The 13,070-nt window shown below is 30.4% G+C and overlaps 1 long non-coding RNA gene across 4 annotated transcripts; it reads right to left on the reverse strand.

Annotated features, from left to right (window-relative positions):
• Positions 1–3,269: 3,269 nt before the first annotated feature.
• On the reverse strand, positions 3,270–6,535 carry LOC114179180. Of its 4 annotated transcripts, none has more exons than XR_003603445.1 (6): positions 6,210–6,535; positions 5,550–5,601; positions 4,931–5,008; positions 4,666–4,817; positions 4,418–4,463; positions 3,314–3,495 (listed from the first exon to the last, which is right to left on the reverse strand). It is a non-coding gene; the product is annotated as an uncharacterized LOC114179180 (long non-coding RNA). The 4 variants fall into 4 exon arrangements; XR_003603444.1 differs by having other exon boundaries at positions 4,418–4,511; XR_003603446.1 differs by lacking the exon at positions 4,418–4,463 and having other exon boundaries at positions 3,270–3,495; positions 6,163–6,534.
• Between the last annotated feature and the right edge of the window lie 6,535 nt (positions 6,536–13,070).

A 13,070-nucleotide genomic window follows, 5' to 3' on the forward strand; every position in this document is an offset into this window, starting at 1 on the left:
AAAGAAGAAGTTTAAAGTTTATAATAAATATGATTGATGCAATTGTAAATATTGAAATGGATAATTTGTTAAGGAGGGGTTAAATTGGTTTAATAAAACTTTTGTTATTTTTGAAAATTTAAGAGACCTTTAAATCGAATTAGATCAACAACGAGACGTGAATGCAATTGCTACTAGACTCCACACTTTCAATCGATTAAAAATAGGGACAACTGATTTTTTAAACAGTTAACAGTGTAGTGTAAATCAACATATGAAAATATCATAATTGAAATATTGAGAATTATGCAAAATTTCAAATTTACAGTTTAACTCAAAAACACAATGAAAGACTTATCAAGATTGATTCAAATAAGCAATACAAATATGAACCAAGCCTTATGTTATGGCAAAACGCACAATAATTGATAAAAGATTATACAATTTAAAATTCTTGAAACTTTAAAACACAAATCAAGAGAGAAGGGATATAGTCAAGTAGAAGGACACAAAGTTTTTACACTGGTTCACTCAAATATGAGATACATCCAGTTTGTTAATGAAACTTTTGAACCTGACCTGCACTATATCAAAAGATTTACACAATCTACAAGATTACACTTTCAAAATAAGCAAACCTGAATAAAAGCTCTCCATAGCCAACCAAACTTCTTTCTCCAAGTTCCTAAACAAAATTGCTCCAAGAAAGATCAAAGATCAATCACCCAAGGTTGCACTTCTGTATGATCTAGAGAGAGTTTTTCCCATAATTCATAATGATTTCCTGCTCAAAATGGCAAGTCTTAAGTTTCTCTCTGAAAAATCAAAACTTATAGTTAATTTGTTAGCATATCCAACAGGTTGATTTTTCCATTCAATATGTTGATTTCACAGTTAAATCAGTTGATTAAAAAATAATTCAACTGATTGAATATGTAACAAATAAAACTATTGTAGCAAACCATTTAACCTACTAAAAACAAATTCAACATGTTAAAAGACACCAACCAGACCCTAGACATTTATACAATGCGAAATGGTCTACACTATAAGCACCAATCTTCAAGTTTTGTGTTCTTCATGTGAAACTCAGATTCAACACACACTCCAAGCTTAATCAACACGAGGATCTTAAAGTCTTCACATCTTCATCAATTCATCATAGTTTCATCATGTCCCAATGCAATTCAGGTATCTTCATCAAATCTTTAGGAAACAAATCATCAAATCTTTAGGCAACAAATCATCAAATCTTCTCATCCCAATACAAGGGTACATTTACCAACTTCATTCCATAATCCAAGAGTTGATGCTTAAGCCAAATCCAAATGATTTCAGCACAATTATGACCAACTACTATATACTCTGCCTCAACTAGAGATAGCAAATAAACACGCTCTTGTGAGTATTGTCTGAACTCATCCCCGTTTCTAGAGGAATCCCCAAATTGACTAAGTATGGGTATGAGTATGGGGAATCCCCAACTTTTTCAATTGGGTATGGGGATGGGTATGTGGATGTACATATCCTCGCCATAATACTCGTCCCCGTTTAAATTATTAAAATATTCACAATTAATTAAGTAACCATATATATATATATACAATTTATTTTTTATTTCTTCTAATTATTTGGTTTTTAATGAAACTCATTCACATCTCTACTATATTTTTCATCTTATCATAACTTTTATGTAATTATGTTAAACTGATATAATTCAATTAAAAAAAATTATGTCTCACATTTGAATATTTCTATTATTTTTTAATATTTGTATTTATTGTATATTTTCCTTTCGCATGAAAATGTTTAATACTCTCAATTTAAGTGTTTAATAGCATAAACCTTTCATTTACTAAGTAATATAAAAAAAAAAATTTACTGATTATTATTAATTTTTGTTTCATTTGAAGAACTATTTTGTTTCGCTAAAATATTTTTTGTTATTTCTCAACATTTGAGTATATATATTGATATTTGAAAAGTTTTCTTATATCTCTAAGACATTTTTCATCTTATCATACCCTTAATTATACATTTGTTCTTCTTTGTGCGATTTCTTTCAATAGTCTCTCAAATTGTGTCTAAACATTTATTAACTTTTTAATATTTTTATTTGTTGTTTATTTTCATCGTGTAGAATACTATTTCGATATATTTTATCTAATCATTTTTTATTTTCTAACTCATTATCAATCATACTATAACTTTTTCACTATAATTTATAAATAATTTTTATTTACTACAATATAAAAATTTAATGTAATTGCCATGAATATTTTTTTATCACCATCCAACATATATTGGAGTTCAAAAGATACAATATCTATGTTAAAATTGTATTGTTATGCTTATTATTTGTTCTTTACATCATTTTGACCAAGTGATGTAGTATAAATTTTATTAATGTATAAAAAAGAGATTCATTAGAATTTTAAAAATTGAAGTAAACAAATATTTAAAATATATTTTAATTTGAATATTTGTTTTCCTTTTATATTTTTTTAAAAATATTTTTAAATTTTATCAACTAGGTTCCATTAATGTTTGCACATTTAATAAATGTTTTGGTTCTCATGAAATTTTATTTGGTATTCTAATTTAAAATGTAAACAATTATAATTTATTTCAAAGTATTTGATATTGAAGAAATAACTATTCTCCTCTACACCATTTTTCTCTTTAGACAACATCTAAAAAGTGTGGTCTGAAGTTAAAAAAGTGTGGCCTAAACTTTAGGCAACACTTTGGCAACAATTTTCTAGGTGTGGAGGATACGCATGTGGACTTAGGTTATAGGCAACAGTTTTTGTACTAAAGGCCACACAATTTATAAAAATGTTGCCTTATAGGGTTAAAATAAGCCACATATTTTGAATGTTGCTTATTGTATATAGACAACACTATTTAAATGTTACTTATTATTTATAGACAACACATTTCAAAATGTTGCTCATTATTTATAAACAACACATCTTAAATGTTGCTTATTATATAAACAACAATTTTTTAAATGTTACCTAACTTTCATATAACACTTTTCTAATATGACCAAAAATTAAATATTAGATATTATAACATTTTTAGTGAAATTTTTAAATTGGTTTAGAATATAAATATTCATTTAGATCAATACTTTTAAAATTACAATTATGCATTTAGAAATTTCTTATATTATTTTATCTCTTATTGATTTACGTCACATTAATTATACACTAATGCAACCAACACTTTTTTTTTTACTTTCATAATTAAATGTTTCCCTATTCACATAACAAAACATGCTTAATAATCACAATTTTCAAACATAGATTTTCAAATACAATTTTAATAATGTAATACAACATATGATTATTTATACTACATATAAAGTTATTAAAATTAAAATATTGATGATCCTAACATGATCTTTTACAATAAATAATTAAAAGAAATGATGTTGAGTCCTTGTATATGAATAACTTTCTCCACTTGTAACCAAAGCTGCTAAAGTTGCTCCTCGATGATCAACATAACCTGCTCCCACACAGTCGATACATGGTGTAAGCAAACTACAATAATTTAATAATAATAATAGTAATTCAATTTTATAAATCAAATTAAACTCATTATTTATTCATCATTCATCTGGTTTATTTATAATTAAACCCATTATATTTATCTATTATAAAAATATAAAAAAATTATAGATAAAAAATTGAATTTTAATTGTAAGCATCACATTTCAAGATACTAATTTATAACCTATTCATTTATATCCCTTTGAAGACATGAAACTATCTAAAAAAAGATATATCAATAACAATAACACAATGAAGTTGTTTGCTTAATCATTGAGAAGAAAAATATTCTACTAAAATTACAAGTCATTAATACAGCCCTGCATATTAAATGATTAGACAGGACCAATTAAATATGATTTAATATTTTTCCATGCTTCCTTATAAACTTTTCAGGTTGTCTTATCTCTGGGCAACCTTTTTAACAAAATTGTTACAATCTCAAATTAGATATTAATCATTGAAGAGAATAGGCATACTTTAAATTACTACCTTTAAGTTACTAAATGGTAGGAAACCTTGTTCCAATGTCTTAATGGTCCAACCCTGAATTAAATCCATGTTCTTTTGAAAAATGTCTTGATCACATCTTAACTATAATAAATAAAAATAAAGAAACTTTACGGTCTCAACAATCAAACATATATCAAAAACTATCAATGGTTGAAAGAATTATTTGTTAAAAAAAATCTATTGTTTCATTTATATTGAAAAGGTAATAGGAACTAAATGGCTTCCTTTAATTTTGTTGATTAGTGGCAATTTATTAAACCTTAAATCACTTCTATTATTAGTGTCAAACAACTAAACCGTTAAAGCACTAGAAAGTGTAAAATTCATGCATCAACCCTATCCGTAAGAGACCAAGTATAATTTACCGTAGTTTCCCTCTGTCTCTTTTTCACCTTCAAGTGAAATCCATTCCTTGAAAGGGCATGCACATGTAAAACAAATTTTTCTCAATTTTCCAACCTAAATTGATAACTTATATATTAAACCTATGTTTGACATTAGAAAAATATCAAGATCCACTGGCTCTTCCAAGTAGTAAAAAAGTTGAAAAAGAAACTCACGTAGTTTGTCTCACATGTCAAGTAATTAAGGTATTTTCTTCTAGAAGACTAACCTTCATCATCTACAGGCAAATTGTAGAGCTTTACCATCCTTCACACTTATTACTTTGGCTTTATACCATGTTGCCTTAAATCCTTCTCCATCTTGAAAATGGTGCAGTGAAAAACAGAACCAATACAAAAAGCAAGCCAAAGTTCCCTCCAACTGAAGGATAAGAAACTAGATATTTGAGTTTAAATTGAATATGAGCATAGGTTGGCACATTTTTCACTAAAAAGAAGAGCATAATCAACTTCCAAAGAATAATTGCACCTTACCTGCTGCCCAGCTCGCCGAAGCTCTTGATCCAGTTCGGTCAGCTTTAAATGACTACTTTCCAACTTTTGAACATAAGCCTGAAGAGTAGCAATATTTCTTTATCAAGTCATCTTAGTACCAATGCAAAATTTACCAGTACGCCCTTCAAATTAAACTACTCATCCCAACAAAAAATTTCATCCATTTAAACCAGAATTGTTGTTACATCGAGAAAGAAAAAGGAATTGCAGGTAATTAATAATTTACTACATCAATGTTACTTCAAAGGTGAAACATTAAAATTTTGGTTTGTTATAATTAACTCTTTTCATATATATATATGACTAGATAGTAGCAACCTTAACTAGTAGTTTCTAACATCAAATAACCGTATACTACAAGAAGACCAGAGGAGGCATGGCCAATATTTGTGCCAAAAACCAAGTTTTCCATGTAATGTGAACATAATCACTTCATTCTCAAACTAGTCGACTACATGAAAGATTTTCAGAACATTCAAGATTAGTGCACCTAACATCATTGTTCGATACGTCAAGAAAAATAGTTCATTTCAAAACATATATGGTGAAAATGTATTTAAGTATGGATAATTTATGCCTTCGAGATCTATATGCTTACCAATTTCAGAGAGCTGAAGCTTCATCTTGGCTTTGACTCTTTCAGCAAATGACTGTAGACAATAGCAACAAAGATGTCCATGAATCATGACAAACAAAATCTAGCCAATAATAGAGAGAATTTATAAAATGTGTCTAGACATGAAAGCAACATATTCAATTAGGTAGATTGGAACGTACCATACTATCATAACCTTCAATTAGGTTGGAAGAATTCGTCCCAACATTGTTTCCCTTTCTTGCTTCACTAACTTTCCCTATATCATTTACCGCCTTCTCTTACCTACACTATTTGTGAAGAGAAGTGCTTCCCTATCCATGTCCTTTATCCCTCTCTCCTTAGTCCTATCCCTATCCCTATCCCTATCCCTCTCCCTCTCCCTCTCCCTCTCCCTCTCGGAAACCCTAGGCTCATAAGATGGCTTCTTATTGAGTTTGTCGTTAATGGATTGCAGTTGCGCTTAATCACTTAATTGAGTAAATACTTACAATCACTTAATCTACTAAACACGAACCACAACAACAATGCACCAGCTCAAATACAAAACGTATCAAAAATTTGATAATTCAATCAATCTCACATAGCAATTAATCAAACAGAACCAGCAAAGTACCCCGAGTTCAAGCAACTTGGAGTTTGCCACAAAACCAGGCATCTCACCGAAAATGGCAACAAGCTGGAGTGGTTGAGTAGAGCAACTATTGATGCGAGCTCTAACGTGCAAGGATGGTTCCTAAGGTTTACACGATTACAACGACGAGGGTCCAGTCTGGTGGCAGTGGTGACAATTGCGATCAACGCCGGTGGCGGGATTAACAGTAAAGGCTGGAGCCAATGTTTTCGGGGAAGAAGAAGAAGAAGACGCTGATGTTGTGTTGATGTCAATCAGACGAAGAAAGAAAAAATTTCAAGATCCAAGGGAGTTCTAAAATCTCCACTGATTCGTGCGAAGTTCTAAAATTTTAATTGCAATTTTTTGAAGTTACTAAAAGTGAAAAGGAGGGAAGATTTTTTAAGAAAACATGTATAGTATGTATAAAAGAACTTATAATTTTGTTTTATTTAATTAAGTTAATTAAGTGTTATGTGTAAATATGATATCTCATTTTTAATCTTAGGCAACATTTAGAAAAGTGTGATATAAATAATCAACACTTTATAAAATGTGTTCTTTAATAATTTTAAAATCACATATACAGAAAAATGTGATATTTAGTAATTTTTAAACCACACTTGCGAAAAATGTGGTCTTTAATAGTTTTTAAGCTATACTTATAAAATTGTTGTCTTTTACGTGTTTAGGCAACACTTTTATATGTGTTGACAAGTTGAATGTTGTCTAAAGTGAAAAATGGTGTAGTATAATATTGAATATTTGATAATATTATGTTTTCTTTACCGTAATTTTTTATTTATAAAAATTAATTAAAATTAATATTAAAGTAGTAAGAAAACGGGTACGGGTATGGCTACGAGATTATACTCGTTACCCGGTGGGAATGGGGATGAGATAAAAGTTTGAAACCCGTTGAGTTTGAGTATGGGTATGGGGATAAAGATGAATTTTTTCTACGGGAATGGGTATGGGATAGCGAAACTCGTCTCCATCTCATCTCGTTGCCATCCCTAGCCTTAACTGTGGAGAATGCCATATAGGCTTGCTTTTTACTATTCCATGATATCAAGCTTGAGCCAAGTAGGTGACATGTTCACTTGTGGGTTTTCTATCCAATTTGCATCCTACATAGAAAGAATATGAAAAACCAATAAAGTTATCCTAGAATCACTTGGATACCATAATCCAACATTGATTATCCCTTTCACATACTTGATAATCCTCTTTACAACTTTATAATGAGACTTCTATGGATTGGATTGAAATCTTGCACACAAGCATACACTAAATTGAATATTTGGCCTACTTGTTATTAGATAGAGCAAAGAACTAATCAGCTCTCTATATTTGGTTGAGTCAACTTGCTACCTAGCCTCATCTGAATCCATGATACAATTTGTAGCAATTAGAATGGCTACTTCTTTCAATTCTCCATTTCAAACTTTTTCAGCAAATCAAAATAGTATTTTGATTGGCTCAAAAATGTTCCTTACTTTAGTTGCTTGACTTGAAGCCCTAAAAAGTGGGTTATCTCACCCATCATAGACATTTCAAATTCACCTTGCATAGTTACAACAAAATCTTCACACATAGAGTTATTAGTTGAACCAAAGATTATATCATCAACATATAATTGAACTAGTATAACATCACTTTCACGTTTTCTAATGAAGAGTGTTTTATCAACAACACCTCTAGCATATCCTTTTGATAAAAGAAAATTGCTTAGCCTCTCATATCATTGTCGTGGTGCTTGTTTCAAACCACACAAGGCCTTTTGATAAATACACTTCTTCATTTAAGAAACCATTCAAGAATTCACTTTTCACATCCATTTGAGACAATTTAAAGTTACACATGCAAGCATAGGCCAATATTAATCTCATAGCTTCTAGCCTAGCTACAGGTGCATATGTTTCATCAAAATCAATGCCTTCCTCTTTATTATACCCTTTAGCAACTAGCCTAGCTTTGTTTCTAAAAATGTTACCATCTTCATCCATTTTATTTCTAAACACTCATTTAGTACCAATTATATCCATGTTATCACTTCTAGCAACTAAATACCACACATCATTTTTTGTGAATTGATTTAGTTCATCTTGCATTGTAATAACCCAATTATTATCACTTAAAGCATCATTTACATTCTTAGGTTCAATTTGAGACACAAATGCAACATGTTCATATTAATTAAGTCTTCATCTAGTGGATACTCTCTAATTAATATCACCAATGACGTTGTCATTTGATAGCCCTTTAGGTTCAATGCATTCCTTAGTTAGGTTGTTGTTTCTTGATGTTTCAGTCGACTATTTTTCCTTTTCAGCTGATTGATTTACTATTCCAAATTGCTTCTCCAAGAGCATATCTTCATCATCTGCATTCTTATATACTTGATCTTGCAGTTTTCGGTTAGTTTCGTCAAATATTACATGCATGGACTCTTGAACAATCATTAACCTTTTGTTATATACTCTATATGCATGATTATGTGTGTCATAACAAGGAAATATACCTTTATTCGCTTTGGCATCAAACTTGCCAAGTTGTTCTTTGCCATTATTTAAAATGAAGCATTTACAACCAAACATTTTTAGGTGAGTTAAAATAGACCTTATACCTTTAAAAAGCTTATAAGATATTTTCTTTAAAATAGGCCTAATCAACACATGATTCAACATATAGCAACCTGTGTTGACTACATCAGCCCAAAAGTACTTTGGTAAACCTTAACCAACTGTTTTCTATTTAATCAATTTAAATGTTGCATGTTTATGTGACAAAGCCTTTTATGCCAAAACCAAGTATCATCCTCTTTTGTAAGGAAGCAATTTAGGCTATATGATGCATGATACAGATCAAACAAGTATATATTGTTGACTCTTTTTCCTATTAACACAATTCTACCAAATGTATCAAAGATAAGACAATGACTAGGTTCAAAAACACTTTAAATCCCTTATCACAATGTTGACTTATACTTATCAAGTTATGCTTCAACCCTTCAATTAGAAGCACACTTTTTATGTTGAATGAGGATCCATTGCTTATAATTCCATTTCCAAGTATTCTCCCTTTGTTGTTATCTCCATAAGTCACGAAACTTTCATCCTTCAACTCCAACTTTTCAAATTTGGTTTTGTCACCTGTCATGTGCGTTGAACATCCACTATCTAGGTACCACAAGTCTTTCTTGTCACTCTTTATGACCTGCACAACAAATTTATATTACATGGTACCCTTTAATAGGTTGGGTCCAACATGGTTAAGCCTTTCTTGGTCCTTTTAAGATCCATTTCATAAACCCTTTATGTACATCATATTCTCTATCTTTGTAACCTTTAAAAACATGCTCTTTTCTCATACAGTAATTGCAAATTGTCAAAGATATATCACTTGATGCATTTTTGGAAAAGAAATTAGCAAACTTTTTAACCTTCTTTTCTTTAAAAGAGTTATAACCAATTACAACCCTTCCAAAAACACAATTTTGAGAGCCAATAATAGCCTAAAAAATTTCTTTTCCTCTTGTGAACTTTGCACATGTTTTTATAAGATATTTCACTTTGTTTTCCAAAAGAGTGTAGTTTTCACAAGTTTTGCAATCAATTGTTTTTCATTGCAACATGTTGAATTATTGTAAATCATGTTCAAATTTTCAAAATCAACTTTTAAATCGGCTATTTCAGATTCTAGTTGATTAACCCTGTTTTCTAGCTAGCTATTTATTCAAAGTCATGCAACAATGGATTATAGTCATTCTTGTCAGGGAACTTACTTGGCTTGATGAGGATGACTCATATCCAGCCATAAGACACATGTTTAATTTCTTCACTTTCATCTTGTGATGAGCTACTTGTTGACTCATCATTATCTTCCCAAGCTATGTAAGTACATCTTTTCTTAGGCTTCTCACTACAACAAATTTGCATATTTGCGAGGGAATAATCCCTAGCTAATCCCTCACTGATCCCTCGCAAAACGTTTTAGCGAAGGATTAGCGAGGAAATAGCGTGGACACCAAACCTTAGCTAAATTATAGGTAGCTAAATAGCGAGGGAACTAGTTCGTAGCTAATCCCTAGCTAATTCCTAGCTAATCCCTAGCAAACTGGTTGTAGCAAATCCCTAGCTAATCCCTAGCAAAATGTTTGTAGCAAATCCCTAACTAATCCCTAGCAGGTGATTCAAGAAAAAGAATATTTGCTTCTGAAAACCAATTTGAAAAAAAGAAAGCAAAGTTGTGTTTTCATCATATATTGTCATTCTGAAAGGTTGAGAAATCTTAATAAAAACATGTGGTATATTGTAATCGATGTGAATTACAAATCCTATGTAGTAAAGTGACCGAGTGTAATAATGATAAGAGTTGATTCAATGGACATTACCTCTGTTCCATGCATCTAGGTTGAGATACAGAGAAGATCCAGTTTTGTTTACACGGAATGGCCCAATTTCCTCTGATGCATCGTATGCTACAGATGAGCATCCAGGCCCTCAACCAGAAATGAAAAATTTATCAGTTCACTGTGATTTGGCACATGCAAGTTTTATCTAATGGTCTTAAGAAGCTTGCAGGGTAAGAATTAAGAAGCATGCATGGCTAACAAAAAAGGATAAATAAAAAAGGAAAACAAGAGAACACACTCACGGATATCTGAAAATCATTCCTCTTATAAGTGCTTTCTTCTTTTCCTACACATCCATGGAAACCCTATCTATGAAAACTCCTTCGTACAATTCTATAATTGGGTATCCTGAATTACACGAAAAAATAATCAGAAAAGAACCGAAAACGAAGACTGAAAAGCAGGGAAATAACCACAAATACCAACATAAGGAAATAGAAGGGTCGTTATATCAGAATATATTCAATACCTTCAAGGCTCCACTTTCAGCACGAAATGGGTGATGGTCATCAAGTCTGTGCGTTGAGCATCTACAGTGTGATCCATCTTTCACTCTTCACTCTTAACTAACCCACAAAACATAAACCCTAAATTATAGACACAAGACGAAAAGTAACAAAATCAAATTCAAACAAATTAACCACAAAGCATAAACCCTAAATCGTAGGTGAGAGAATACAAGATCCTAACCTTTGTTCTCCATTCAAGAACTTTTGGTGATAGATGGAAAATGTGTAGCAGAATGAGATAGATGAATGATAGATTTATCAAGTTCATGGACTGAATAGTGAAGCGACGGCAGTGAGATGATGGTGTTGAAACTTAAAAGCACCAGGGAGGCATGAACCGTGAAGAGGATTGAATGACGGTGACAATGGAACTCATGCGAGGATCGAGCAAGGAGAGAAAGTTGAACCCAGGCGATGATGGAAGGTGACGGTGACGTTAAGTGTGAGGGGACGTCACTCTAAGGGTGGGAAGTTTTTTTTTTCTTCCATTCAGTCTCACGAAGAAGTGAACCATAAAAATTTAGGAATTTATTTAATTCTTTTAATTATATGTAATCTACAGCGTAGAAATTTGCAAATTTCTATAATAAAATTTAGGCATTAAATTTTTAAGAAACATATTCTATAATAAAATTTGCAAATAGTACTTATAGACAATTTTTTAAAATGTTATATTTCCTAATAATATATAATAAAAATTAATTAATATTATTAATATTATAAAATTTGTATGTATTAATATTAATTTTCTACTGATATATTTTTGAAAAAGAATTTGTAATTTAAAAAAAAAACAATTTCCGACACTTTATAGATATTTTTTTATGAAAAATAGTTCACAATAAAAAAATAATTCTAAAACAATTTCATGAATATGTTATAATAAAAACTACAAGTATTTTCTGTAGATATTTATTGTAAGAAAATCTGCAACAAAATTGACGTGAAATAACATTAATTATTTACAAATAACATTTTATAAAATTTGTAGAGATTTCTTGTTAAAATTAATTTTAAAAACTTTCATGAATATTTTTTATGAAAAATATTTTATAATAAAATTTACAAATAGTTTTTGTTAATAGAATGATTTACCTCTCTCCAAATATAACTAATCAACTTCAAATTAATTACGGATTCTTTTTTATTGATCTCATGCTAAATAGTGATGAATAATTTTTCACGCTAATTTCTCTCGAAAATTAGTTACAATTTTTTTTTTGTCATTGATCCTTCTCTAAATAGTGAGGAATAAATTTTCTCGCTAATTTCCCTCGCAAATTAGTTACAGATCATTTTTGTCGTCGATCCCTCGCTAAATAGTGAGGAATAAATTTCCTCGCTAATTTCCCTCACAAATTAGATACGAAACTTTTTTGGTCGTTGATCCCTCTCTAAATAGTGAGAAATAAATTTTCTCGCTAATTTCCCTCACAAATTAGCTATAAAACTTTTTTTGTTGCTGATCCCTCGCTAAATAGTGAGAAATTAGTCGAAAATAAATTCTCTCACAAATTAGCTACAGATTATTTTTGTCGCTAATCCCTCGCTAAATAGCGAGAAATTAGTGAGAATCTTTTTTCTCGCTAATTTCCCTCGCAAATTAACTTTTTTATTGTAGTGTTTTTAATGTATGCACGATTGTTAAAGTTTGGTGATTTTCTATATGAAATGGGTGGAATAAGGGTGGAAAGAAGGGGGCGGAAGTTAGTTTGATTACTAAGGATGTTTGAAACTTCAATTCTAATTAGAGAACTTTACCAGAAGCACCAGAGCAATTGTTAAAAAACAAAACATAGTTGTTGAATCTAATGTGCAATAAAGGTGGATGTTAGTTATTAATTAAGGTAAGATTATAATTTTAGTTGGAGGATAAAACCATAAGAACACAATGTACTACGTTTAAGATATGTTTGTGGTTGAAAGAAGTAGGACTGATAGCCTCAATTTTTGAGTTGCATACACTTATAGAGTAACAGTTTAGT

Source organism: Vigna unguiculata, chromosome 3, assembly GCF_004118075.2.
Source record: "Vigna unguiculata cultivar IT97K-499-35 chromosome 3, ASM411807v1, whole genome shotgun sequence".
Lineage (NCBI taxonomy): Eukaryota > Viridiplantae > Streptophyta > Magnoliopsida > Fabales > Fabaceae > Vigna > Vigna unguiculata.